Genomic DNA, 6,254 nt, shown 5'->3' with positions numbered 1-6,254 from the left:
AGTTAGAAGGGTATATTCTCGATTTTCCCAGTCATTGTCCGAGAACATCTGTATCATAGATGTAGTATAATGTTTGGCTTGCAGGAAGGCCAGAGGGTATCCCATCAAAGTGCCATGTTTCTCCACTGCTTCAGTAACTGTAAGGACCTGATGTGTATCCCTATCAACCAGGCATCCCAGATTACCAATACCACCTACCTCCCATATCGTGAACAGATACGTTGCCTGGCCATTCTGAAAGTCGGGATTGCCTATGAATGGAAGAAATTATGATTTATGGAAGTTTAAGCCCGCTTTATTTCTGACCCAATGCCATGGTTTTATTTGTATTCCATAAGAAAGGGTTATCTCTTGTATATGCGAGGGGACTTCCCTGGTCATGGAGATGTTGAAAGGAAATCAAATTAGACCCCCAATAATTCCCTCTCCAGAGAGGTATTAGCATAGTTGTCGCATCCAGAGAGACAATTGGATAAATACCTAAACATTGCTGCCACATTACATTGCTGTATATCCCCTCCACTCCACTTAAGCTGTTGTAATTTAATCAAACTGATCTTTGGCCTTTTACCATGCCAGATAAAATGTCAAAAAAGTGTATAATAAGATTTTAAACCTACCGGTAAATCTTTTTCTCCTAGTCCGTAGAGGATGCTGGGGACTCTGTAAGGACCATGGGGTATAGACGGGCTCCGCAGGAGACATGGGCACTCTAAAGACTTTAGATGGGTGTGCACTGGCTCCTCCCTCTATGCCCCTCCTCCAGACCTCAGTTAAAGAACTGTGGATATCACTAAAACCTGCACTGTTGGTGTGCCTTGAGGACCGCGGTTGGGAATGCCTGCTCTACGGACTAGGAGAAAAAGATTTACCGGTAGGTTTAAAATCTTATTTTCTCTTACGTCCTAGAGGATGCTGGGGACTCCGTAAGGACCATGGGGATTATACCAAAGCTCCAGACCGGGCGGGAGAGTGCGGATGACTCTGCAGTACCGATTGAGCAAACATGAGGTCCTCATCAGCCAAGGTATCAAACTTATAAAATTTAGCAAAAGTGTTTGAACCCGACCGAGTAGCTGCTCGGCAAAGTTGTAATGCCGAGACACCTCGGGCAGCCGCCCAAGAAGAACCCACCTTCCTAGTGGAATGGGCCTTTTCCAAATTTGGTAACGGCAATTCAGCCGTAGAATGAGCCTGCTGAATCGTGTTACAGATCCAGCGGGCAATAGTCTGCTTAGAAGCAGGAGCGCCAACCTTGTTGGCTGCATACAGAACAAACAGTGCCTCTGTTTTCCTAACCTGAGCCGCCCTGGCTACATAAACTTTTAAGGCCCTGACTACATCAAGAGACTTGGAATCCTCCAAGTCACCCGTAGCCACAGGCACCACAATAGGTTGGTTCATATGAAACGATGAAACCACCTTAGGCAGAAATTTAGGACGAGTCCTCAACTCTGCTCTATCCACATGGAAAATCAGATAGGGGCTTTTGTGAGACAAAGCCGCCAATTTGGACACCCGCCTCGCAGATGCCAAGGCTAACAACATGATCACTTTCCAAGTGAGAAATTTTAACTCAACTGTTTGAAGAGGTTCAAACCACTGTGACTTAAGGAACTGTAACACCACGTTAAGGTCCCATGGTGCCACTGGGGGCACAAAAGGAGGCTGGATGTGCAGCACTCCCTTTACAAAAGTCTGGACTTCTGGGAGAGAAGCCAATTCCTTCTGATAGAATATTGACAGGGCCGAAACTGCACCTTAATGGAGCCTAACTTTAGGCCCATATCCACTCCTGTCTGCAGAAAGTGGAGAAAACGGCACAGGTGGAAATCTTCCGTAGGAGCATTCTTGGTTTCACACCAGGATACATATTTCCTCCAGATACGGTGATAATGCTTCGCCGTCACCTCCTTCCTAGCTTTTATCAGAGTAGGGATGACTTCCCCCGGAATACCTTTCCCAGCTAGGATTTGGCGTTCAACCGCCATGCCGTCAAATGTAACCGCGGTAAGTCTTGGAACACGCAGGGCCCTTGCTGCAACAGGTCTTCCCTGGGAGGAAGAGGCCATGGATCTTCTGTGAGCATTTCCTGAAGATCTGAATACCAGGCCCTTTGAGGCCAATCCAGAACAATGAGTATTGTCTGGACTCTTTTTCGTCTTATGATTCTCAGTATTTTTGAGATGAGTGGAAGAGGAGGGAATACATAGACCGACGGAAACACCCAGGGTGTCACCAGGGCGTCTACCGCCACAATCAGCCTGAGGGTCCCTTGACCTGGAACAATACCTCCGAAGTTTCTTGTTGAGGCGCGACGCCATCATGTCTATTTGAGGAAGCCCCCAACGACTTGTTATCTCTGCAAAAACTTCTTGATGAAGACCCCACTCTCCTGGATGGAGATCGTGTCTGCTGAGGAAGTCTGCTTCCCAGTTGTCCACTCCCGGCATGAAGACTGCTGACAGCGCGCTTACGTGATTTTCTGCCCAGCGAAGAATCCTGGTGGCTTCCGCCATTGCCACTCTGCTCCTTGTCCCGCCTTGGCGGTTTACATGAGCCACTGCTGTGACGTTGTCCGATTGAATCAGAACAGGTAGGCCGCAAAGAAGAGTCTCCGCTTGTCGTAGGCCGTTGTATATGGCCCTTAATTCCAGCACGTTGATGTGTAGACAAGCCTCATGGCTTGACCACAGTCCCTGAAAATTTCTTCCTTGTGTGACTGCTCCCCATCCTCGGAGGCTCGCGTCCGTGGTTACCAGAACCCAGTGAATGCCGAACCTGCGACCCTCTAGAAGGTGAGCACTCTGCAGCCACCACAGGAGAGACACCCTGGCCCTGGGGGACAGGCTTATTTTCTGATGTATTTGTAGATGGGACCCCGACCACTTGTCCAGAAGGTCCCACTGAAATGTCCTCGCATGGAACCTGCCGAAGGGGATGGCCTCGTAGGCCGCCACCATCTTTCCCAGTACTCGAGTGCATTGATGAACTGACACTCTTTTTGGCTTTAACAGGTCTCTGACCATGCTCTGGAGTTCCTGGGCCTTTTCCGTTGGGAAAAAGCCCTCTTCTTTTCCGTGTCCAGAATCATGCCTAAAAAGGATAGCCGAGTCGTTGGAATCAACTGCGACTTTTGCAGATTTAGGATCCAGCCATGTTGCTGCAGCACTCTTAGGGAGAGTGACACGCTTTTCAGCAACTGATCTCTCGATCTCGCTTTTATCAGGAGATCGTCCAAGTATGGGATAATTGTGACTCCTTGTCTGCGTAGGAGCACCATAATTTCCGCCATTACCTTGGTGAAAATCCTCAGGGCCGTGGACAGCCCAAACGGCAACATCTGAAACTGGTAATGACAGTCCTGTACAGCGAATCTCAGGTAGGCCTGATGAGGAGGATAAATGGGGACATGAAGGTTTGCATCCTTTATGTCTAGTGATACCATAAAATCCCCCCCTTCCAGGCTTGAGATCACTGCCCGGAGAGATTCCATCTTGAATTTGAACCTTTTTAGATACAGGTTTAGGGATTTTAGATTCAGAATGGGTCTGACCGAGCCATCCGGTTTCGGGACCACAAATAGGGTTGAATAGTACCCTTTCCTCTGTTGTATTAGGGGAACCTTGATAATCACCTGCTGTCAACACAGCTGTTGTACTGCAGCTAAAACTATTTCCCTCTCTGGGGGAGAAGCTGGCAACGCCGACTTGAAAAATCGGCGAGGAGGCACTTCTTCCAATTCCAGTTTGTAGCCTTGGGATACAATTTCTATCGCCCAAGGATCCAAATCTGACAGAACCCAGACCTGGCTGAAGAGTCGAAGACGTGTCCCCACCGGCGCAGTGGAGCCCCAGCGTCATGCGGTGGATTTTGTAGAAGCCGGGGAGGACTTCTGTTCCTGGGAACCAGCCTTAGCAGGTATTCTTTTCCCTCTACCCTTACCTCTGGCGAGGAAGGAAGAGCCCCGACCTCTTCTGGACTTATGCGACCGAAAGGACTGCATCTGATATTGAGGTGTTTTCTTTTGCTGTGGGGGAACATAAGGCAAAAAAGAAGATTTACCCGCGGTAGCTGTGGAAATCAGGTCCGCGAGGAACTCCTCAAATAAAACCTCACCCTTGTAAGGCAAAGTTTCCATATGTCTCTTTGAATCGGCATCACCCGTCCATTGGCGGGTCAACAGGGCTCGCCTAGCAGAAATTGCCATGGCATTGGCTCTTGAACCCAACAGCCCAACGTCTCTCGCAGCGTCTCTCATATATAACGCTGCGTCTTTAATATGACCCAAGGTCAATAAAATGCTATCCTTATCTAGGGTGTCAATGTCAGATGACAAGTTATCTGCCCATGCTGCTATTGCGCTACATACCCATTCCGACGCTACTGCCGGTCTGAGCAAGGCACCCGTATGTGTATAAATTGATTTTAAGGTAGTCTCCTGTCTTCGATCAGCAGGATCCTTGAGGGCTGCCGTGTCTGGAGACGGTAGTGCCACCTTTTTTGAAAAGCGCGTTAAAGCCTTGTCCACCTTGGGCGAGGATTCCCACCGTAACCTGTCCTGTGCGGGGAAAGGATACGCCATAAGAATTCTCTTGGAAATCTGCAGTTTCTTGTCCGGAGTTTCCCAAGCTTTTTCAAATAAAGCGTTTAGCTCATGAGATGGGGGAAAGGTTACCTCAGGTTTCTTCTCCTTAAACATGCATGCTCTTGTGTCAGGCATCGAGGGGTCCTATGTCATATGCAAAACATCTTTTATTGCAATAATCATATAATTAATACTTTTGTCCACCGTTGGGTGTAACTTCGCATCATCGTAGTCGACACTGGAGTCAGAATCCGTGTCGGTATCAGTGTCTGCTACCTGGGACAGGGGACGTTTATGAGAGCCCGAAGGGCCTTGTAACACAGTCAAAGCCATGGATTGACTCCCTGCTTTTTCTCTGGACTCTGCTTTGTCCAATCTTTTATGTAATAAAGATACATTTGCATTTAAAACATTCCACATATCCAACCAATCAGGTGTCGGCGTCGCCGACGGAGACACCACAATCATCTGCTCCACCTCCTCCTTAGACGAGCCTTCCGCTTCAGACATGTCGACACACACTTACTGACACCCCCACAAACACTGGGATATACAATTATGGGGACAGCCCCCCAATAAGGCCCTTTGGAGAGACAGAGAGAGAGTATGCCAGCACACACCCAGCGCCACTGGACACTGGAATAAAATCCCAGACTGTACAGCGCTCTTTTATAGAATAAATAATATACTCACTGCGCCAATTAAATGTGCCCCCCACCCTCTTTTTTGCCCTCTGTACTTGCTCAGCAGGGGAGAGTCTGGGGAGCAGCTTCTCTGCTGCTTGCTGTGGAGAAAAATGGCGCTGGTTAGTGCTGGAGGTTCAAGCTCCGCCCCCTCAATGGCGGGCTTCGGTCCCGCTCAAATTCTTTATACTGGCGGGGGTTTTCAATATACTGCTTCCGCAGTATCTAATATATTAGCCAGTGTCCCTTGAGGTTAATATTGCTGCCCAGGGCGCCCCCCCTGCGCCCTGCACCCGTACAGTGCCTTCTGTGTGTGTATGTGTGGGAGCAATGGCGCGCAGCGTTACCGCTGCGTGGTACCTCAGTGAAGATCTGAAGTCTTCTGCCGCCTGTGAAGTCTTCTTTCTTCTTATACTCACCCGGCTTCTATCTTCCGGCTCTGTGAGGAGGACTGCAGCGCGGCTCCAGGACGAACAGCGAGGACGACACCTGTGTTCCGACCCTCTGGAGCTAATGGTGTCCAGTAGCCTAAGAAGCAGAGCCTATCAGTTAAGTAGGTCTGCTTCTCTCCCCTCAGTCCCACGATGCAGGGAGCCTGTTGCCAGCAGTGCTCCCTGAAAATAAAAAAACTAACAAAAAGTATTTTCAGAGAAACTCAGTAGAGCTCCCCTGCAGTGCATCCAGTCTCCTCTGGGCACAGGATCTAACTGAGGTCTGGAGGAGGGGCATAGAGGGAGGAGCCAGTGCACACCCATCTAAAGTCTTTAGAGTGCCCATGTCTCCTGCGGAGCCCATCTATACCCCATGGTCCTTACGGAGTCCCCAGCATCCTCTAGGACGTAAGAGAAAAAGAGGTTGTACAACTTTTTGTGTGATAAATAGGGGGAGGGCCTGAATGAGATACATTAGTCTCGGGAAAGAAATCATTTTGATTAGATTTAATCCTAAGTATGACAGGGGAAGGTTTTACCAGCTTTCAAGCT

Source organism: Pseudophryne corroboree, chromosome 2 (genome assembly GCF_028390025.1).
Source record: "Pseudophryne corroboree isolate aPseCor3 chromosome 2, aPseCor3.hap2, whole genome shotgun sequence".
In the NCBI taxonomy this organism is placed as follows: Eukaryota; Metazoa; Chordata; class Amphibia; order Anura; family Myobatrachidae; genus Pseudophryne; species Pseudophryne corroboree.
This window is presented reverse-complemented; position numbering follows the sequence as displayed.